This window comes from Haematobia irritans, chromosome 5 (assembly GCF_050003625.1).
Source record: "Haematobia irritans isolate KBUSLIRL chromosome 5, ASM5000362v1, whole genome shotgun sequence".
NCBI lineage: Eukaryota > Metazoa > Arthropoda > Insecta > Diptera > Muscidae > Haematobia > Haematobia irritans.
In genome coordinates, this window is record NC_134401.1 from 65,564,627 (window position 1) to 65,588,951 (window position 24,325).

Consider the following 24,325-nt stretch of genomic DNA (forward strand, 5'->3'; position numbering starts at 1 on the left):
ACTTATTTGCTCTACGATGTGTACTGTATAAACTTTGGCTTATGACTGACTTTACAGCTCCCTCCGCCAGGGGCTTATATACCGTGATTTGACGATTTCGAAAATTCTGGATAGTCTGGCCTACATTAGTTAACAAATAAATAAATAAATAAAGTTTGTGTTATGTTTTCTTAAGTAGCGTCCTTTTTTCGCCAACGAAAAAAGTTGTTTTCATGAAGGCCACAACATTTTAAATAATTCTATTAACTGGGAGAAAAACATTTTGGACGAATACCATAACAGTTTAGATCGTGACAATTGTCTTAATTCAAATTTTTTTATTATTATAATAGCATTTTAGATGAGGGCAATTCTATTTTTCTTAGGAGTATGTTCACTGAGCCAACATGGATGCAGATGAAAATGTTACATGGTTGCCGCAAAAAGAACTCCTTTATATATTATTTTGCTCTTCGAATATGATCGTGACAATCATGTTTCTTCTCTGCGTGTGGTGAAAAATTGTAAGTCATATGGATAATTTTTCTTGTTTATGCGGCCAAATCCTCTATGATGGTCGACATGAGACCTCAAAAACATTTTCGAGTAAGAATGATAGGTGGGTTCCAGTCTTATTCTTATCATCTCCAACATGTGATTTGGATAGACTAATCTAAGTTAATTTGTAAACCCGACTTATTTTTATATATTACGTAAATTGACCTATCATCTCGCTTGCGTTGTATGTGTGTTAAGCATAAAAAATATAACATCAAACGATGCGATGTTTGAGTCTATTTATGTGTGTGTCTATTAGAGCTCGACCGAAGCGGGTTCTTTTGGCCGAAGCCGATGTTCGACAAAAAGGTAATAATCGGCCGAATTCATGATTATATTTTTTTTTGTACTGGGAGTTTTGACCGAGACAAATTCAACACTTGGACAAATCAATATCAAATAAATTCAAAATGCTTCGGTTTCGGTTAATCGGCCTCTTGACGCCGAAGGCCGATTATCGATTTTTGGCCGAATGCCGAAGCCGATGCTTCGGCCGAGCTCACGTGTCTATTTACATTCTCTTGTTGGATTGTAAAGGGTGATACGGTCAAAATTTGGTCAAGGGAAAAAGCGTGTAAATCGGTGAAATCGTTTATTTAAAAAATCAAATTAAATTTCTTTTTCAAGTTCAATTAGTATAAAATTCAGGAAAAATATTCAGTTAGGCTTTCGCTTTTCCAAATCCGAATTGCCGGGCCTCACGCTTGACACCTGCCATCAGATTTTGTACAGCCACCTTGTCCACCTTCTTCGCCGCAGAAAGCCAGTTTGCCTTGAACTGCTGCTCGTCCTTAGCAGTTTTTTTGGTCTTCTTTAGGTTCCGCTTGACAATAGCCCAGTATTTCTCAATTGGGCGGAGCTCTGGCGTGTTGGGAGGGTTCTTGTCCTTGGGAACCACCTGCACGTTGTTGGCGTACCACTCCATGGCCTTTTTACCGTAATGGCAAGATGCCAAATCCGGCCAAAACAGTACGGAACAACCGTTAGCAGACGTTTATTCAAACACTCTTTCGCGTAAATTTCTTGGTTGACAGTCCCGGAAGCTATGAAAATGCTGCTTTTCAAGACACAGGTACAGATGGCTTGCCAAACCAGTTATTTCTTTGCGAACTTTGACAGTTTTATGTGCTTGAAAGTATCTGCTACCTTTCCCCTTCCTTTTGCCGTATAAAACTCCTGTCCCGGAAGCTGCTTGTAGTCGGCTTTGACGTAGGTTTCGTCGTCCATTACCACGCAGACAAACTTCGTCAGCATCGTCGTGTACAGCCTCCGGGATCGCGCTTTGGCCGTCGTATTTTGTTTATCATCGCGACTTGGAGTCACTACCTTCTTGTAAGTCGATAGTCCGGCTCGTTTTTTGGCTCGATGCACGGTTGTAGACGATACACCCTGCTTATTTGCGGCATCTCGGAAAGAGAGGTTAGGGTTTCGCTTGAAACTACCGGCAACTCTCTTTGTCGTCTCAGCGGCTTCCGGTTTTCGATTTCCCTCCGATCCAGACTTCCTGGCTGTCGACAAACGTTCCCCAAACACTTTAATTACATTTGTAACGGTTAATTTGGCAACTTTTAGCGATTTTGCCAGCTTTGCGTGCGAGTAGCTCGCACTCTGCTCTTCTTGCTTGGGCGGCATTTTGACAACTGAAGACTGAATTCCAAAATCAAAATAGGAGCAACATTCTACACACACACACACCTCCAAAATGAGGGGTGTTCAGGTTTTTTAAATGCAAAATTGTAAGAAATACGTCAAGTTTATATTGATCAAATTTTGACCGTATCACCCTTTCTTTGAAAATTTCGTTGATGTCACAAATTGTTAGCTTTTGTGAGAGTACTAATTGCTGATTCTTTTTATTTCACACAAAAGTATTGAAAGAAATTTACCTTATATACATATATTGTTAGAATTGCTACCTACATAATCAACAAAATATAAATATATTGTTACATAGTTCTTTAAATATGTATACACGGATGAAAAAGACTGCTTTTCATATGTTTGGCTATAAACATTATATGTTTGGAACACAAATTTTTAAACACAATATTTTTGAGTGCAAGCATATAATGTTCATAAACTAGCATAACATGTTTGGGACATATATGTTAATATGTTAGAACATATTATGTTTGGGACATAATATGTTTGTAAATATAATATGCTTGGATGCAAACATATATTAATTTAGAAATAGCCTATAAACATATATGTGTTTAGTAGCTTGGAACACTATTTAACAGGGAGCGATATTGAATTAAGTTGGTGGGTGCAAAATGCTTCCAAACATATTATATGTTCACATAATAACATATTGTTTTTTGGAAGACAACATTATTGAATTTGGATGCAAAAATACAAAATGTTTGGAACTTAGACTACCCAAACATATATTGTTTAGACCAATATGCTTTCAAACATATTATATATTGGAAGAGATCAAACATATAAATGTTTGGGCAATACCCAAAAATGTATATGCTTGAAGCAAAATATGTTTGGGAGTATATGTTACAGAAGCGATTTTTTGTGAGGGTGTACTTATCCATAGGATTCGCTATTAACACCGCTCGCTTCTAATAACAGGTAGACACTAAAACTGGTGGATAATTCAACAATCATTGAAGTTAGAAAAATGAGGGTGGCTATAGGAAAGACAACTTCGTGTAACTTACTAATGACCTTCTATAACACAAAGCTGTGCATAAATATCGTCACAACAGAGCCAAATGCTTTTTAAAAGTTTGTTTACGTCGTACTCATTTCTGCCTCTCTCGTGTAAAATCTAACCATATATATATGATTAGTTTAACTATGTTTCTTGTTAATTTTACCTTATATAATGTTATTTTGACTTCGTTACTAAACATTTACAATGAATATTTTGACCAGACGCATGGTTAAAAATTCGTTGTATTTTCGGCTCTGTGTACACGCAAAGAAAAATACGTTTGGAAAATGGATACACCAACGTTGTTTTTTTCTTGCTGTTGTATGAAATTCTTTCAAAAAATTCAAACTTTTATCAGAAAAAAAAAATTGATACAAAATTTTTATTTTTCTATAAAAATTGCTTTTTAATAATAGTCCATTTCGTTTATATCATATATATCTTTTCAGCTTTTATGTCCTTTCAAAATCTTGCGAATATATAAAAAATTGCATTATTTCCGTTTACATATGTTCTATTTGTTAGAAAGGGACCGAATAAAGTGTATGTTCCTTTTAAATAACTTTCTTTAAATCGGCTTGTGTGCGCCGAAAATTATGCTATATAAATATAACAGCTTTACTGCATGGGTTACTTGTAGAGGTGTACACGCGACACGAAATTGTCGTGACTCACGCTGATGGCAGCGGCGTGAGTCACAAAAATAATTTCTTCGTGAGTGTGCATTAGTAGAATTTCGGAAAAATACGCTCACGAAAATAATCCCGCTAACGAACATAAAACGCTTACGAATTGGATTCATTTACAATTTTAGTGACACCTGGGATATTAAAAGTTTAATAACGCTCTCGATTTTAATCATGCTATGTTTTCATACACGCCGCTAAGACAAATTACTCATAAAATTATTCATGAGTCACGGTATTCTTCCTGAGTCACTACATTTTCGTGTGTGAGTACAAATTTTCTTGTCGTGAGTGTGCGTGAGTAAGATTTACTTAATATTACTCACGTGCACGCCTCTAGTTACTTGTGCGTTGATGGTTATATCGATAATTGCATGTTGATGACAATAAAAGCTACATGGCTCCGTGGATAGTGTGCTGGCTTAAAAACTGTTTGGTCCGCGGTTCGATTCCCAGTCCGGCAAAAGTTAAAACTTGGAAAAAAATTATAAAATCGAATAATTTCTTCTACATTGTTTTTATTGCATAAGAACTAAATAAACATCTCAGAAGTGAGAAGATGGGATAAGCCAGAAAAATTTTTTTGAGTTAGTCTCTATAAAATTACTTTCACATCCTAAAAAACAATCAACGTTTATCACAATAAGTATACACTACAGCGAAAAGCAAATAGTAAACAATGGTAGTTTGTCTAAAATTTCGTTTTAGAGGAACGAATTATTTTTTTGCGTCTGTGTGCTCAACACATTCACTGAAGATACAGAACCACACTCACTACTTTTTTTCTATAGCAAAGAAATGACTGAGGTTTTTTTAAGTGTGTATTTTCACCACCACGTGCTTGGTGGACATATTTTTCTTTATCCTATTTTGTCCTTTGAGCATATATTCCAAGTTCTGCTTTTGGTGGTGGTAGTTTGCATTAGTTGAGCTGAAAAGCTTTCAGTAATTTGGCTTCTTTTTCTTCCCTTAGAGTAGGCCAAGCAAACTTTATTCTCTTTTTTCTTCGTATGACATTGATGGTTGAGCAGTTCAATTCAGAACTGTTCCTTAGAAATGAAGAATTTCCGCAAACAAACTAACAACACATACAAGGACCAGTTACTACTCTCTCATACAAATCCATACAATCACTTGCCTCACCAATACCACAATAAAGTTCACCCTTTTCAACGCTATGTGAATCGTATAGCAAATTTTCACCACACAATTCCATTCAGTTCACAGCGGAAAGTTCTAAGCGCCGGTAGTCGTCGAAAAGTGTTCGCTACAAATAAAAAAAAATATTTCAAACGTTAAACAGAAACTAAGAGTGTAAAATAACCTCTCTCACAAACTACCATAAGCCTGGAAAAGTTCATAAAAATTCCTTTTTGCTGTATGTGGTAGGCAGTGCAATAAGCATTGTCCAAGTTGAACTTATTTTGGAGCATTGAAAACTCAAGGGAAAACTACCCGACGGTTTGACAACACCAACACCCAACTACATGCGAAGAGGAAAACCTACCCTCACGACGGGAAAACGGAAAACATCTATTGAGTGTATGTGTCAGTGTGTGTTTGTGTGACTACAATATGAAAATTCTACAAAGGATTTTTCACAAAATTTTCTAGAGTGAAAAAATCAATGTAGATATAGCGTTCTCTAGTATACCTACTTGATAATACAATAATCTTAAATCCACAATATTTTCGGTAAAATTGTCGTGATAGTTTATGATAGTTCATGGTGAAAAGTATTACTGGCAAAATCCTTCGGGGAGTTATGTGATTTTCACTCGGAATTAATATGGGTGTATGCGTGTGTTTGTGTCAGTCTCTGCGTCGAAAAACAAAGATAGTGTATGCATTCATCCTTATGAGGAAATTGCAGAAATATTTCAACATTCAACGTCATTAAATGATGCAAAGAAATTCGAATTGACGAATGCTTTTGAATGGACATATATTTTTTCATCTCATTTTTATTTCCCTTTATTTGTCTGCTAAACTTGAATTTATTCGTTTACATTCGCCTATTCATTTGACTAGGGACCCAACAGAGGAGACGACGACGACGTAACGTAACTGAATGAATGTCAGATGCCAGCGGAAAAAAATCATAAATAATTAAAAAAGAGAACCTATATCGTCAATTTGCACGGCCATGATCGTTATGTTTGCCTTTTCTGATTGCACTTCTCTTACCCGTTGTTAATGCACTTGAATTTGAAACATTTGTTTATTTATTACAAAAATAGATATATAAACATTTTTTCTGTAAAAAGAGCAAACAAGAAAATTTATTTTCTAAAATTCGACAGTTGTAAGCTTTCAGGTAAAGCCCATTAAGCTAAAGAATCCACATAACACATTGCACTTATTTTGAATTGGATGAATAACTTTTGAATGGATGAATATTTTTTTACGTTTTTTTTTCTATTTAACAGATCTCTTAAGAGCCTTTCATTTCCAAGTAAATATGTATTAGGAAAATAAATACAATTATTAAATATTAATTAGATCCTATGTTGTAAACACGTGCTCTACTATTTATTAAATGAAGCTTTATTTAGGTAAACTATAGGATATAATTTGGAAAAACAAAAACAAAATAATTAACTATCAATATTCATATATGGGGAAATTTCTAGTTATGTAATTCTTTGCAATGTTATTACGTTTTTATAAATATTTCTAAAATAGTTTTCTTGTATCGAAGATGCGCATTCGATAAGAATACGAACCTTAGTACACGTAATGAATTTATCATCACCATTTTATATGTTTGTGCTATTGAGGAAGACTGCTTTTTGAATTTCCGACGAAGTTTTTTTTTTTGGTAAAGTTGTCTCTTTAAAGGGAAATAAATGTTTGTTTATGGTACCCATTGTAACGTTTGTCTCCAACGAACTTTGCTTAGACTGCACTGAAAAAATCTTACCCAGTTCTAACGATTTTGTTTTTACTTAAATTATTTTGATATTGATTCCGAGCCAAAGAAGCGAGGAATTGCACTAACGATACATTTAAGACACAGTTCATTTTTAAATTTAGGGTTTCCTTATTTGGCATTAGGATACAAATCTTAATTTATTGGTTTTCAACGTCCTTCATATGCTATTTTTCAAAATAAAGTTTTGAAAGACACCTCCTATTTGTAAACGCGTTTTAGTTTTGTAGTCAAAATACAAATGGTTAACGAATTTATTAAAGACAAGTTGACCTTAGTCTAATAAAATTTTCATTAATGAAAAATTTTCTTATGTCAAGTAAAAAATCGTTGTATGAGAGAAATTCGCAATCTACACCCAGAAAAAAGTGACCCCTTCTTTAAGTTAAAATGAACTCATTGTGAAGAAAGCTGAACTTCGTATAGCGCCAAAGACATTTTTATTTGTTTGAACGATGTGATTTTCATAGAAATTAAGTAGAACGCATTTCATATATTAGTTAACATTTTCCTATATTTATGTACCACTATACTACAGAATGAAAAAATTTAACTGAATTGAATTCATATATGGAATGATTTTATTGAACTTTTTTCATTCATTTGGACAAATCTTACATATTTGTGATAAACTTTTTACTTAAAATTAAAACTGGTTACCTTCGTTTTTAAATACAATTTTATGTATTTATACAAGCAATTTTTTCTTCAATAAAATACATGTTTTATTAATATATTAAATATATTTATTTAGAATCAACAGCATCGACTGGCATTGAAATATTAAAACACATTTTTTCTTCTTCTAGTACCCTTCACTTTGAATAAGTTGCTGCCTAGCAATTTTGTCCACCTTTTACAATTTCAATACCTACAAATATAAATAAAAAAATACTAAACCATTTTTTTCACAAAAGGTTAGCGTCACTGAATATTATCTCATAATTGAAGATTCAAAAATGAAGTCGAATGAAGGGGTTGTTATTCTGCTGGTGTTTTCTTTTTTTATAAACCAATTTTCAAAAAACGAACATTTTCTCACTAATTTAAAATAACAAATATTTTATATATTTTATTTGTTTTTTATTATATTATTTTACAATATTATTTTTTAAGAATCTCTCCGTATACCATAACAACGCGATTCCAACTAAAAAAACAACCCACGCGCATACACATCGATTACAGGTAGATAAAAGAAATGTAGGAAATTTTCCTATATTCTAACAAGTGAGTTTCCTTAAGTTTTGAAAGGATTGAATACTTCTTAGTACGAATGAACTAAAATATTTTTCTATGCCAAGTGTTATTCGTATGTATGATAAGCTTTCTATAATAAAGGAAGTCAGAATTATCATTTTATAAGAAATCTTACTAAATTTGAGGAAACTTGGTTTTAGTTCGGTTTTTGTTTATTTTTACGAATGCTTTGTTATCAGTGAATAAAATTTTCTTTTTCAGTAGTAAATTCTTATACCCAGCGAAGAAAGCAGTATTAGTAAAATGCCATGCCTTATTCTAGTTAATGAACTATTCCTAACTGCTTTCAGTTTAGGATTTTTACTGAAACAAGTAAATTTTATTATTTCACACAAAAATTTAACTGAATGGAAATAAAAATCATTAGACAATATTAATAAAATGAATCAATCATTGAGATGGAGCTTTAAAGACTCCAAGATATAAAAGAACAAGAAGAATAAAGAAACATTATCATTTTCCAAATGCACCAATCCAATATATTGCCATTGGGAATCAATTTACTTAGAGATTTAATGATACTCATTGATTGCCTTATAAAAATCAAAAAACAAACTGCCTTTTAAATTATTGTATTATTATTAATTCAGAACAGGACCGATTAAAAAAATAATAAATTTTTAAGTGTCTGCCAGAAATGTTAGTCCTTACACAGAATCACCTACTGAATATATTTCTGGCCGTCCACCCGTTCAATTATTTATTTATTAATTATAACCTAACTTAACCTAACCTAACCTTAAGAAAAAATACTTTCCTCCGGAACGAAATTTTAGACAAACGAAAATATCAGCAAAATTCTTTAGATGAAGTTTCTTCGATTTAATAAAAAATTAAATAAATTTCATTCAAATAATTTACGCCCTATGCCACATGAATGAAACATACTCTCAAAAAACGTGTTTTTTCTCTTTTTTCGGGTAATTTTTGCTATATTTGCCATTAAAGTCGGATGTCTTTATAAAAAGCAAGCATTCATAGTTTGAAGAAACATACCCAAAAAAATACTTTCCCCCGGAGCGAAATTTTATGGCGATTTCGATTGGGAAAAAAGGTGCAACATTCTCGAAATTGATTGCAACATATCAAGGACACTGTCATAGATTTTGGATCCTTTATACCTCACAATATTATAAATTAACAATAACTTTAGAATTACACTATCATTTGGGCGAAATGTCAATTAGGGAAAAAGTAGTGTAACACCAAGGCAACATATTTTTTGCGAATCGAAAACGCCCTTAGACAAACGAAGGTTCCATTTCTTATAAAGATTTTCTTTATGACCAAATAAACCCGAATTTATGATACATATAAACACATTTTTTATCGTCATAAGAAATCTGTGCGTGTCTAAAATGTCGTTTCTCAGAAAAGAAAACACTTCTTTCAGTGTATTTTTGGTTTAATGAAAATAAAATTTCAACTAATTGGGAGGGTGCACCCTCTGTAATATATATCCCACACCTATTCTTCTTCAAGCATATATATTTTCAGAATTTGTTCAAACAAAAATTTTTGTACTGTCTCACCCTAAGCATATCTTCTTTTAAGCCCAATAGTTAATTCCAGTTTCTAAACATTTGTTTGTTTGCAGCAATTTTTAAATATATAATTTTTATACAAATGAACACATTTTTGTATGTATTCATGTAAAAAATGTGTAAGTCGATAAGCAATCATGATCGTTTACTCAACGTTCACTTTTATTTGTTGTAATTAAACTTGGAGTTTTGCATGTCTTTGATATATAAGAAAATGTAATGCCCCAACATATATGTCCCAAACACGTTATGCTACACCCATAGAAATTTGTTAGTAGAAACAGCATAAAAGTCTGCTAAAACAGGTTTTAGTTTGGCTGAAACAAATAAAAATGTCAATTAAAACAATATTTTATGAATATCTATAGTGTTTGTCCGAAACCCTGAATATTTATCAAATTGAGCCATAACAGCAAACAAAATGTTTGCTGATCGCATTTAGGAGCTCGTAAGTATATTAGAGTGCAAAATATATACCAAAAATCACTTTTGGTTCTTAAATATGTTTTGGGGAAATTTTTAAAACCTACAAATTTTATAATTTGTTCTGTTTTTGTTTTGTTTTTGATTTCAGCTTAAAACCATGCATTGACTAAACTACAAGTGTAGCTTAACCAACAGAGGAAAAGAATGTTTGCCCAAACAACCCAGCCAAATCGATGATTTGAGTTTTGTTTAGGCAGTAGCCGACTATCAAACCTTTTTTCGGAAGGTTCAAGGGTAGATCACTTTGGGTTGAGTGAATTACCCGAATTTATTCTGATAATTGGTTGATATTTTTGCTGCAAGTAGAGGATGCTGATGAGGAATGTGGTAATTCCGAAACAGCTGTACATCCAACCATCTTGCAGTCTACAGGGCTTTGCCCAAATAAATGTGACAGGCATACATTTCCTCTGTTGGTTAAGCTACACTTGTAGTTTAGTCAATGCATGGTTTTAAGCTGAGATCAAAAACAACAATGTTTTAATTTATTTGAATTCCAAAGACATAATTTTTACACAGAAACATATGAAAAACAGTCGTTTTCTAAAATAGACTGGGATTCTTTTGTTTTATTAAAATCAATGTTTTTCAAAATAGTTTTATTATACGCGTTTTTGGATCAGAACCAATGCCAAAAAACATTGAAATCTTTCAGTCCACGCCATTTTCCTTGAATGTACTAATACCGTCAATTGCTAACTGAATTGAATTAATGTAACAAATATTGAGACAAAATTATTACAACAAAATTTACCCTTAAACGATATTAAATAAGCAGGAAATGTTTAACACAGTTGAGAAGAGCTAATGTCGTACACAGCCGACTATATACCTCAAACTGAATTTGTGATATCAACATTTTAAGACTATTTGCTACTTAATGTATATCAGATAAAGCTGTGATTTCTGTATGTTCAAGAAGTAAAGTCGGAGAGAACGTACAAAGAAAGGAAATGTATTTTAGTTTAAGAAGGTTTTATATAAACTATACTAGGTTAGATATAATATTCTCCATTATATTAGGCACACTTACTCTATTCAGTTCATTGTGATATCCCAATATCAAGTTTCCATAATTATTTTTTTTCAATTGCTAAAAAAATTTCGTGTTTTGAATGAAAAAATGGAATAAGAAAACACATACATATCCCAATTTTTCCTGTTAAAAACTCAATTGAGATTTAAAACAAAGTCAATTACACTATCAATTTATGAATAAATGATTTCATTTTGTGCAGTTTAATTGATTGCATTGCTACTTTATACCAACTTGAATAAAAAACCAAATTAAACATGTGATTGGCAATTTTTCTATACCAAACTAAATGTTCAGTTAGTTCAATTAAATTTTTTACTTTTTACTGCCAGTCAGATGAAGTAACTTTTAATGGGCTGATCAAGTAATAATAGCTTGCACGGGTTTTCAAGAACATCTACATTCGACTATTAAAACTTTGAAGATCTGATATTAATTTGTTTTAATATTTTTCAAAAAAGAAAAAAACAAAAATATTTTTTTTGTCAAATCTAAGAAAAATAGGCGATGCCTACTATGAAGAAGGAGAATTTAATCACTTGTAGTGGCATTTAATAAGAAAGAAATATACTTTCCAAAGGCTTTAGGGAAGGCTTTATACTCTTCCCCCCCAAATTATTACAGCCAGAAAACATCCGAATAAAATTGATTATAAACAAATTTGCCATGACAACAGAGGAAAGTATTTGTTTTTTTTTCTGAGCACCCAATGAAAACAATATTTGCTATAGTTAGTGGCATTCTACCACATGCGAAAGATGTATTCACAATTGGAGAACAAAAACGGGTCAATGTAATGAACATTCTATTTAATTTGTAAGCGAGTCGTTTAATCTCTTAGGTCTATATTGTCTAAATGTTAGACAGTCGTACAGACTCCTTTAGTTTTAGTCCTTATCACCACAAAAAAATAAAGTAATGAATACATTTTTTTATGTAAAAATAACTACTTTGATGGCTACACGCTCACAAAAAATCGCTTCTGTAACATATACTCCCAAACATATTTTGCTTCAAGCATATACATTTTTGGGTATTGCCCAAACATTTATATGTTTGATCTCTTCCAATATATAATATGTTTGAAAGCATATTGGTCTAAACAATATATGTTTGGGTAGTCTAAGTTCCAAACATTTTGTATTTTTGCATCCAAATTCAATAATGTTGTCTTCCAAAAAACAATATGTTATTATGTGAACATATAATATGTTTGGAAGCATTTTGCACCCAAAAATATTATATGCTTAAAAAAAATTCTCCCAAACAATATTGTGCTCAAAATTTTATTTATTTATTTATATATTTACAATCATAATGAATTATGAAAATAAACAGGTAATATAGGTGCTAACAACATAGGTTTTCGACCTGAATGCTCAAAATTTTGTTTCTGCCCAATTGTACATTCCCCCACATCTTTCTCACTTCCACGAGATTTTTTAGTTCTTAGCACCTTTTTCTGTAATACAAACATTGTAGAAGAAATTATCCAATTGTATGATTTTTTTTATTTTAATTTTACCTTTTGCCGGACGGGGATTCGAACAGCGGACCACACAGTTTGTAAGGATCAAAGAAGTAGCTGATCAATTGCCCAAGGAAAAATAAAATCTTAATTTTGATATAACAAGCAACAACCACCAACTTAATTCAATATCGCTCCCTGTTAAATAGCGGTCCAAGCTACTAAACACATATATGTTTATAGGCTATTTCTAAATTAATATATGTTTGCATCCAAGCATATTGTATTTACAAACATTTTATGTCCCAAACATAATATGTTCTAACATATTAACATATATGTCCCAAACATGTTATGCTAGTTTATGAACATTATATGCTTGCACTCAAAAATATTGTGTTTAAAAATTTGTGTTCCAAACATATAATGTTTATAGCCAAACATATGAAAAACAGCCTTTTTCATCCGTGTATAAAATAACATTTTTAGTAAGATATTTGTTTATTGGCCCATCTCAAATGTGTAGAAGTGGCTATAATTGAACTACAGGGAAGGTGACACGAAATGTTGCGAAATGTTTTGTTCTTGCTTAAAATTAATAATTCAAATGACAAAAAGTTGAGGAAATATACAAAAATTCAAAATCAATAAACTTTTGCAAATAAGTTCACTCAAACTGGGACACTAAAGCCAATTTAACTTTATTTATACCAGGGAACTTATTATATTTTATTTAAAAACATAAGAAAGTTTTCTATTTAAATGGATTAAAAAAGACGAAAAAAGTTATAGACAAATGAAGCAGGATTTGTAAAAATTCGTATTTTCCACAAAATAGTTCAGTATATCCTAAATTTTTTAAATTTGTCCATTCGTTCATCCCGAATATCATATTACGCTAAAGATAATTTTGTAATATCTAACTTCATTTTTTTTTTCAAAATACTAAATATTATTTAGCTAGTCAAAGTAAATTTTCTCCAAAAAGATGAAGTATGCCAAGCTTTATCAGGGATAACAAAATAACATTATCCAACTATTTGCTTTACTTCGAAATTAAACATTCTTCTTCGGAATAATATGTTCACGTTGTCAATCAGATTCCACAGGTAAACTGCTCATATAATTCTATGATTGTCCCTATATCTACACGCAAAAAAATAATTCTTTCCTCCCAAACGAAATTTTAGACAAACAAAGTTCATTTCTCATTTGCTTTTCGCTGTAAGGAAGTGTATTTGGGAGAAAAGTATATACTTTTTGTGATAAACGTTTATTCTTTTCCAGGATGTAAAAACAATTTCATAAGGACAAACTCAAAAAAAAACATCATTTTCTTGCTAATTGCATTTTCCCTCACATCTTTCTCACATCCACGATGTTTTTTAGTTCTTAACACCTTTTCCTGTAATACCAACAATGTAGAAGAAATTATACGATTTTATAAATTTTTAAATTTTTTTTACCTTTCGCCTGGACGGAGAATCGAACCGCGGACCATGCACTTTGTAAGCCAACACACTAACCACTGAGCTATGTACCTGTTATGGTCATCAATAGATAAATATCCATATAAGTTATATTTATATAGCATAGCTTGCGGCGCCCACGAACCGAATAAACAAAGTTTATTTAACAGAAACAAACATTTAGTTTGGCACCGTGGTGCAGTGGTTGCTACGTCTGACTTGCACGCCAAGGGTCGTGGGTTCGATCCCTGCTTCGACCAAAGTTTTTTTTTTACATATATTCCAGATATGTTCGGAAGATTCCGAAAAAATGTTCAACATTACATTGTAGTATATTAAATTTTGAACTGTAAAATGTGTCTTATTAAAGACCTAAAGTCAGAAAAGAACAATGTTTGATATAAACGAAATGGACTGTGTTGTTGTTTCAAAAATAACTTTTTTTATTGAAAAAAAAATTTTTGTAACAAACGAATTTTTTTGGTGATAAAAGTTTAAAATTTTCGAAGCAATTCAAACAACTCTAACAAAAGAAAAACGTTTTCGGTACACGTTTTCCAAACGTTTTTTTTCTTTGCGTGTAATAACGACTACCGAAGGTTCTTTTATTAGCTCTTGCGATCTCTCAAAAGTAACTGCTCAATCGTGAGTCAATAAAAGGGTCTTGAATAAGACGATTATTTGTGAGTCACAACATTCCTTATCGTGAGTGCGTTAGTACGGTTTTTTCGTGAGTTCGCGTGAACGTGATTCCGTAAAATTTTTTCGTAGTGAAAAATACTCTCAAGCCGATTCGTTTGTTTGCAGTGCGCACACATTAAACTCATTGGAGCATATGATTCATTAATTTTTTTTGGAGAACGAGAGTTCACGTACCAATTCTCTTCATTCCGCTCTATGCTTTTGTTGGTCTACTCCTGACATAATCTTTTCACTGCCGTCTAGGAGGACATGTCTTTGAGAGACGAGAATACATTATTCCAATAAGATATATTTTATATTTTTGTTAGTCATGATAAGGGTATCCTTTTTATACTAAATAATTTATCAGTTTATATAGCTGAGCATATGTTTGACCAATTTAATTTGAGATTTTGAAATAAATGAAATCACCATCATTTTATTGAATTTTTCTGCACGATATTTATGGTGAATGTCGATATATATCTCTACAGTTGTTACACTTAAAAAAAAGTGAGCCTTATATGGCAATAAAGCCAATTTTATTGTATTTTAATTCATGGAATTAGTATGTTCAAAGAAAGTTTTCAGCAAAAAGTCTGCTGAAAAAGGAAAAGCAGTTACTGTATGCTGAAAAAGCAAACATTGTCTGCTATTTTTTAAACTCGATGACCCTAAAACAAGTTTTAGTTTGGCTGAAACGAATAAAATGCCAACTTAGGGGCTATCGTAACACAATTACAATATTTTATGAATATCTATAGTATTTGCCCAAAAATTTTAATATTTTTCAAATTGAGGCATAATATAAAATAAATTGAGGCATAATAGCAAACAATTACCATTTTTGCCCTGCTAATATGATATTGTTGGCCCACATGCGAAAATTGATAATTATATCCCCGTCTTCTAAATTATATTGTAGTCATCTGTTTGCAATATGTCACCTTGCCATTACATTATGATTTGCGTGTAGTGCATTGACTCCTTTTACTACTAATGTCAACCTAGGAGGACATTACATCATTATATATAGGTTAGGTTAGGTTAGGTGGTAGCCCGATGTATCAGACTCACTTAGACTATTCAGTCCATTGTGATACCACATTGGTGAACTTCTCTCTTATCACTGAGTGCTGCCCGATTCCATGTTAAGCTCAATGACAAGGGACCTTCTTTTTATTGCCGAGTCCGAACGGCGTTCCACATATCAGTGAAACCACTTAGAGAAGCTTTGAAACCCTGTGAAATGTCACCAGCATTACTGAGGTAGGGATAATCCACCGCTGAAAAACTTTTTGGTGTTCGGTCGAAGCAGGAATCGAACCCACGACCTAGTGTATGCAAGGCGGGCATGCTAACCATTGCACCACTGTGGCTCCGTGGTACATTACATGTACTTCCAAAAATTATTATTTTGTATTTTAACTAGAATAAACTCCGATTTCAACTCAAACCTAAATCTTACTTAAAATAAGTAGATGCCGCATTTTCGAAAATTTGATATCATTATGTATATGTTTAAAATATTTATATGTTTAAAAAATCGCAGAGATTGTATATTTTCGCTTGGCGAAATATCAACGATGAAGTTTTTACAGGTGATTCATTACAACCGTATGACAATACTTTGATTTGTGTATTTCATAACATGTAATGAAGAAAAACATGACTATGCTCATTTAAAAGTTATATAAAGTTGTGAAATATCGAGAAATGTGACCCATCTCGCACTATGAAGATTCCAATGTATTTCTAAATTATTAAGAAATGAGCAAATTTTCACCCGAAGAAAAAAAAATATTTTTTTATAAATCTTGCGAGTTTTTTTTCTTAGATATATTGTTTTTTGCCAATTAATTTTGACTTAAAACTGTGAATTTAATGTTTCGAAACTCATTAAGAAATTTCAAATGCTTACGTTGGTTAAGCATTCCAGAACAAATATAAAATAATGATGGAGGATACTGTGTCTCTTCACTGTACGAGTAAAAGATTAGTCGCTCTCGTTTTGTTTCGTAACATTTCGAGGGTGAGTGGGTGGACCTCATGTAACAAAGGTTGAATATTCAAACAATTGCGGATATGGTGGGGGTGTGAAAATGTTGATGGTGATCCTGCGTATTTTGAACTGTTTGTGACGTTGTGGTCTTTACATACTGCAGTGAGGCTGGCAATGGCATTGGGATTTACCCACAGACCCCATTGTTTCATTCCATATTTGTTACATTTGGCAAGACAACAAACAGCAGTGTGTACAGGTCCCATCGCATGACGTTTATGAATTTGCCATGGCCTTACATTCCTATTCACTTTCTCTTCGCCTCCTAACTTCAGCATTGCTTCCTTGGTTTATTTTTGGCAAAAAAATCAATTTTCGTCTAAGTTTATGTGTGCGGCTATGTTTGTTTTTTGACTTTTCTCGCAAATTTTACCAGAAAATATTGAAAAATTTATTAGGGAAAACAACAAATTTGAAATTAACGAATATGCCGTGCCCATATTGTGACATATTCGATACATTTGCAAATAGAATCGGAGACAGTAGAGGTTAGTCGATATCATTTAACATACATAAAGATGAAACGATTGTTTTTTTTTTGTGAAAGGTTACAAAATGTTTCCTAAATATGGGAATAGAATTTTAATGGAAAAAATCGTGGAAATTAGCGTGCTGGCCAAATGATCACTAAGAAATAATAATAATTTTATTTCTTTTTGCAAATGTCCCAGAGAGGAGTACTAAAAGCAATGGAAATTCGAATTAGCCAGCGATGAAACATGTGTATTGTCAGGCTTGTGTAGATGGGTATCTGGCATTTTCTCTCTCTCTCTCTCTCTCTCTCTATATATATATATATATATATATATATATATATATATATATATATATATATATATATATATATATATATATATATATATATATATATATATATATATATATATATATATATATATATATATATATATATATATATATATATATATATATATATATATATATATATATATATATATATATATATATATATATATATATATATATATATATACAAAATTTTTTTTTCTGATTCAATCACCAAATTAATTTTTTAATTGAAATGTCTTCAGTCACGAAAATGATAGTATCAATCACAGTTTTAATTGGGCATAAAAAAAATTCATGATTAAAAAATTAATTGATTTTTTTCAGCAAATTTCAATTAATTTTTTAATTGATTCAATTAAAAATTTAATTGATGTTGATTGCAAAACTCAAATAATTTATTAATTAAAAAAGGTAACTATTTTTAATTACTTTCTGAATTGGCTTAAAGTTTTTATTTGGATTAACAAATGATTGGTTGAAATACATTTTTCATTAAAAATTAAAAAAATCAGCACTTTTTTTTAACTGAATTAGTCTTCCTCATTTGATTAAAAAGTTAATTGTATCAATTAATTTTTAATTAAAATTTTTAAAATGTTCAATCATTGACTTAATTAACTTAATTTTCTATCATGATTAAAAAGTTAATTGTATCAATTAATTTATTAATTGAAAAAATTTTCAACTTCAATTAACTTTTTAATTGGAAATATTTTGGTGATATTTTTTTCTGTATATATATATATATATATATATATATATATATATATATATATATATATATATATATATATATATATATATATATATATATATATATATATATATATATATATATATATATATATATATATATATATATATATATATATATATATATATATATATATATATATATATATATATATATATATATAAAGATTTCATCACAATGCACTGAATAGTCTAAGTGAGCCTGAAGCTTCATCGGCCTGCCACTTTAACATAACGATTTACTAACTACGTTCTTAAAATTTTGTTCAATTTATCACAAAGCGCCCACCTCCTATGGCGCTGAAGATATTTTTGCGATTTTGAACTCAAATTTTTTCCTTCAGACTACAAAAGTTTTCGTTTAACAAGCAAAAAAAAATAATTATTTCTAGTAAAGTTTCTTGAATCTGTCGAAAAATATTTACTTATTTTTGTGATATCGGTAAACTGTGTTAATATCAATGAGTAAACCGAAGTCAATTTTTGTCACTAGGATAAAGGTGGACATTTTCCAGCAGAGTTCAAGTAGTGTGTCGAACTTTTTTATGTACAGTAGGCGTTAATGGGTTAATAACCAGTTTTTATTATGTCAATTAAGAAATTTCGTTGACTCAATTTTAATGAAATTATTTGATTTTTTGTAATAAGGTGACATTTCGAAGTATAGTTTTAAGTAAACTAATTTGGTCTCATACACAGAAAAAAGTGAACTGGGAAAAAAACTAAATTGTATTCCAATTTATTCCATAATGCGTTGTTAAAATAATGAGAATTTACTGACATTTTTGTTTTCTTCTAATGAACTAAAAATAAAGAAACAAATATTGACCACGCCATAGTTAATTTTTACTATTTTTGAGAAGTGCTTTAGTTAGCATTGACCTTACTTGTGCGGCCATTGATATGTATATCCACGGTTAGTTGGAGTAAATTTCTTAAAACACGAAAACAAAACAAATTGTTTGCAATAAACATTGATCCATTTTAGCATTAGTTTAACAACGGACATTTTTTTCTGTGTACCAAAATTTTTTGAAATTTGATCATTTTCAATATAAGTATCATAACCGGTGCATTCTTAAAATTCTTCCTCAATCATTCGCTCGTAATCAGAAACACGTATTTGTTATTCTTTTATTTATATATACAATTAATCTATAAAAAGATTCGCATTACAACAAAAGGAATATTTACACATTCGTATTACAAGAAAAATATTACTGATGATTATGTATTAAATATGCGTTTAAATATATTTAATTATGTGTATGTTGGCATCCAATGTGCAAACATGCTAATTTGCGGCGCATTTCCTAAAGGCAGCGCATTGTATCCTCAGGCCATGGAGTTTCCAGTTTGAACGAATTTTTTTCGGGAGTTGCAACTAACTGCTAAATTTGTTAAGACGCCTTCCTCTGCATCTAATTGCGTTATAGTTACAAACTGCACTGAAAAAGTCGATAAACTTTTCAATGAAGTCGTTTTGTCCTTATACACCTTCAAAACGTAGACTCCCAAACATATTCTGCTTCAAACACGTACATTTTCAGAAAGAGGATTCTCAACATATATATGTTTCAACGAAATTAGTAAATTAATATATGCATTCAACTTATTCAACTTATTGCATAAAAATTATTTGCTATTACTTTAGTTTTATTATTTTTTCGAAATTTTCCACAGCTTAATGAAATCATACTTTTTTAAGTATGTCTCAAACATTTTATGAAACATAAGTTCAACGTAAACTAAAGCAAACGAACATTTTCGTACGATTCGTACATTTAAAATTGTCATGATTTGGCGCCAATGATTTTCTTCTTTACTTTAGTTAATTTTTCTTCTACACTCTCAAAAAAAATTGCTTCTGTAACACATTTTGCTTCAACATATATATTTTCAGGATTGGTGCAAACAAAATATTGTTTGTATTGTTCAAACATATTATGTTTCACCTTAGGGCAACACTGGTAGTAAAAAATTTTAATGAAATTTTCTTTGTGTGGATATATTTTTAAGGCGCCAATTGGTTACTTCCATTATTTTACTTGCAGCATACTCTCTATGTCTCTCTTTCTAAACACATATATGTTTAAAGACTATTTCCAAATTAATGTATGTCTGCATCTAACATATTATATCTACACACATTTTATGTCCCAAACATAATATGTTCTAACATATAAACATATATGTCCCAACAGTTTACTTTTTTTCGGTATATGTTATGGTATATGTTTTTCGGTATATATTATATTTAAGAAAATTTAATGTTCTAAACATAAAATGTTCTAACATATATGTCCCAAACATGTTATACTAGTTTATAAACATTATATGATTGCGAGTTAAAATAATGTTCTAGAAATTTGAGTTCCAAACAAATAATTTTTACACCGAAACATATGAAAAACAGTCTTTTTCGTCCCTGTAGTCAAGCGATTCGACTTAAAACTGGATATCTTTTCATGAAATAAAATTTTGTCAAACAAAATTGGGTGCCCGATTATATGTTAAGGGGCATCCTATCTGTAGCCGAATCTGAAACTGGAAATGAACCCATTGCCCCTTACATGGTATACAAGTAGAGTGGTTGGTTGAAAAACCACGCCCGATGTCATTTTAAAAAATATAACCGCCATTGTTGGTTCAAGTGCGTTGTACCGAAAGTAATAAAAACTGCTTTGAAGGGAAGATCTAATATTATTGTCGTAACATTTTTCTTAAAAACTATAATTCGACAATTTATTAAAAAATGAGCAGATTTTTGTTTTTAAGTCGCAGGGACGTTGCATCTGTTTCGATGTGTTGTATTTACAGTTTATTAATATAACCTGATGTAATTGCCCATATATGAAGATACAAAATACGAATCCCGGTGCTTCGGTTCTAGCGGTCCATCCTACAATCCTCAACAAAACCTACAAACGGTGCAAAATGATAAGCCGGTCCACCCGCAAGGCCACATTTTATCTGGAAAACATTATGACTACACTGAAAAAAATATTGTCGTGAGGCCAAAGATTTCATGTCCTTAAAATACGAATGCAAATTTTGCTTAGCATAGAAGACGCATTTCTCTAATATAAAGTTTTTTCCTTGTTCAAAAGTCGATAAACTTTTCAATGAAGTCGTATTGTCCTTAAAATTAAGTGATTTGACTTAAAAATGGGTATCATAACATGAAAGCAAAATGTTTTGGGATAAGGTCAACTTGACATTAATAATTCAGAAAAATTCTTTAAAATTAATGATATTATCTATGAATTTGTTCTTGAGTAATGAAATTAATGAAATTGTCTTTTTGCATCTTGATTACAAAGCAAAAAACTGTTCAAAAATAGAACATGTTTTTCAACACTTTATTTTAAATGCGTTTTTTACTTGAAACATAGCATAAATTCTACCGGAAATCGAGTCTGAATTTGCAAAATAAAATTGTCGTTAACTCTTTTTTAAAGGACTTTGATGGCGTATGAAGGAAAAAAGCTGAAAAAACGAATAATTAAAATTTGCTTCCTAGAATCAAGTACACAAAACCCAAATTTAAAAGAGAATTGGGTCTTAAAAGTATCCTTACTTGTATTCTCCGCTTCTTTGGCTCAAAATAAATACCAAAATTGTTAAAGTAAAGTCAAAATCTTTGGAACTGGACATGCTTTTATTTCAGTGTAGTAAATATAGTTATGCTGGTAGAATTGAGACCATGGTGGAGAAAATATTGTACCTGATCATTAATTTTTTTGACTTTTTTGTAGGGAAAAAAGTATTTTGAAGACCACGTACATTTTTTTCGTGACCATTTACTTTTTTTAACATTTTTGTAGCGAAAAGGGTTTTATAAAAACTTTGAGCAGGTACACACGATTTTCATTTTACGCGTTAGTCGTGTGGCGATTGTTACTTGGAATGGACGGAGAATACGGAATTACTGTGTTTTGCGTTAATTTATTTTCCAGAAGTGGCACGCGGTTTTATGTGAACACAAAAAAGGGAAGTGTAATTGAAAAATTGTACAAAATTGTACCTGTTGTTTGTTCTGCATTTTGCTATATGGTATCATTTATTTATTAAGTAAATATGGAATGATTACTTATTGTTGAAATTTAACCAAAATAGACTGTGTAAAATATGTGATGTTTGCTTGCACGACATTATAAATACAAATAAACAATGAATTACCCAGCGGCGGAAATCGCTCTTCATAAGGCCTTTTAAAAGGCATTTATTTGCAGACACAAGGCATTGACTTCCCATTACATATTCATTGTATTTTTACACAGGGTGTCATAGCCGACCAAGGGCTCCGACTTCAACTTACAGTATAAGGGCTAATATAAGGTCATTATTTTAAGGCCTTTTAGGAAGTGCCTCAAATAAGTTCTTTATAATGTGTGATAAAATAAGGCATTTTAAAATGTATACATCAAAAGGCTTTAAGAAGCATATCTAAATAGAGGCCTCTTAATAGTAGTTTAAAATAATGCCAATTGAATGCCTTTTTATGAAGGCTGTTTAAAAGGCCTTGTTTACATACCTTATAAAGGACCTACTCCAAATTTCATATATAAACAAGAAACCCAAAATTTGTGCAGAATTCTTTTTATTTTATTTTGTACTATATAAAATTGTACTATAAAAAATAAATCACCTTCTTCATAGGAACTGATTTCGTATTGGACGTCTGATTTCCACATATTGAACAGATCATTGGCTTTCATGGTAGAAGTTGCCGCTAAATAAATAAGTAAAATTATTATAAAATTATTATTATAATGCAATTCAATATAGTATAATATTCGTCAAAAATATATACTTACCGCATATTTGACACTTCAGCTACTTAAAATAAAAAACAAATACCTCGACTTGCTCAAACGAAATTACAAACCCGAATGAAGAAACACGTGTTGCTTTAAATTGTGCAAAATTATTTTTGCAACGAGAAGAAAAGACTAGCACAACAACAAAATTATTTTTATTCTTAACTTTCGGTTACTTATAAACTTACGGCATAAGGGCTTATCAAAGGTCTCTTAGATTAAAGAAGTGCGCATATGAGAACATGTCTTTTTTTTAAAGCCGTTATAATGTTTGTGACTCGTTGTCGAAAAACTTATAAATTGGCTTACGGCATAAGGGCTTTTCAAAGGTCTCGTAAATTATAAGAGCTTGCTATGAGAATATGAGTTGCTTTTTAAAAATAGTTTTATTTTGCCTCGTTGCAAGAACACATTGTAATTCACAATACCAAACAAGGCCTATTAGGAGTTCTTTAAAATGTGTCTTTAAACACATGTTCCAGATAAGCCATTTCAAAAGGCCACAACAAGTATGTTATGAGAAAAGGAATAGCGATCTTAATAAATAAATACCTTTTTTAAGGCCTGTTTTTTGCAATGAATGATGAATGAGTATCAACTTTTTTTGTAAAGAAGGAAGAGGTCTTACAAAAGGGATTATTTTATAAGACCTAATCGTATGAGTATTGCCTCTAAAATAAGGGCTCCGTGAATGCTTTAAATCGAAAGTGCTCTCGATTTACGCCGCTGCGTAGTTTATAAATAAATACAAACAAAGAACTAAAGTTAATTTAGTGTTTTCTTTTGTCTTTTGATTCAAACAAAATTCTTTTTATCAATATAATAAAATTTTAGATGAGGACAATTTTATTTTTCTTAGAACCATGTTCACTGAGCCAACGTGGTTGCAGGTGAAAATGTTACAGTCATGCGTAGCACTTGCATAATATCGTCAAAAGAATTAGCATTGAAACTAAAACAGTGTTATGGCACTGAAAAAAATATTGTGAAAAAATATAAGTGAGGCCATAGATTTCATGTTATTGAAAATATATTATAAAAAACAAATGCGAATTTTGCTTAGCATAGAAGATTCCTTTCTCTGATGTAAAGTTTGTTTTCCTTGCC

General features: G+C 30.9%; 1 protein-coding gene across 1 annotated transcript in view; it reads left to right on the forward strand.

Moving 5' to 3' along the window:
• Positions 1-5,120: 5,120 nt before the first annotated feature.
• LOC142240704 (sodium-dependent neutral amino acid transporter SLC6A17) overlaps positions 5,121-24,325 on the forward strand; it is a 112,606-nt gene continuing 93,401 nt past the window's right edge. The window contains exon 1 of the mRNA XM_075312405.1: positions 5,121-5,436. The gene's annotated coding sequence lies outside the window, so the exon portion shown is untranslated. The remainder of the gene's footprint in view (positions 5,437-24,325) is intronic.